Here is a 622-nt window from a genome sequence, read left to right on the forward strand (position 1 = left end):
TATATATATATATATATATATATATATATATTCAGATTTATGAATGGGTAATTGCATTGATGCACATTCGAAAGCACAATGTATTCATGCTTCCATGTATGCCATGCATATACACATATATCATATAAAAAAAAAACATACACCGTTCTCAGTCATATAGAACGCATGCATACGCACACATTGCAACGCATACACACGCTCTTCGTTCTATGTACATTAATTTCTTATATACATAGAATCTTTCTTATATATATATCGATCTATTCTGTTTGCGTCTTTCTTAAGATTTCTGTTTCCTTTTGTCTCCTCTGCTCTTCTCTCTCTCTCATACACACACCCACACCCACAACACATACATACACACACACACACATACACACCTCACATGCACACACGCTTACCCACATGTACAGTAATTGATATAATTGCGCATTTATATACACATATACGTGCATATATATATGTATATATACACACATGCCCACTCACTCACACATATATATATGTGATTGTATATATGTATATATATATATATGTGTGTGTGTGTGTGTGTGTGTGTGTGTCAGTGTATGCAAATGCGCATAAAAGTGTGTGTTTACACCCGGTTGTTGAATGCTTGCAT

At 33.9% G+C, this 622-nt stretch overlaps 1 protein-coding gene across 1 annotated transcript in view; it reads left to right on the forward strand.

The window, feature by feature from the left end:
• The window catches only part of LOC106878508 (short transient receptor potential channel 7), a 375,551-nt gene that overhangs the window by 1,661 nt on the left and 373,268 nt on the right, over nt 1–622 (forward strand). The window lies entirely within an intron of this gene.

Source organism: Octopus bimaculoides, chromosome 1 (genome assembly GCF_001194135.2).
Source record: "Octopus bimaculoides isolate UCB-OBI-ISO-001 chromosome 1, ASM119413v2, whole genome shotgun sequence".
Classification (NCBI taxonomy): Eukaryota; Metazoa; Mollusca; class Cephalopoda; order Octopoda; family Octopodidae; genus Octopus; species Octopus bimaculoides.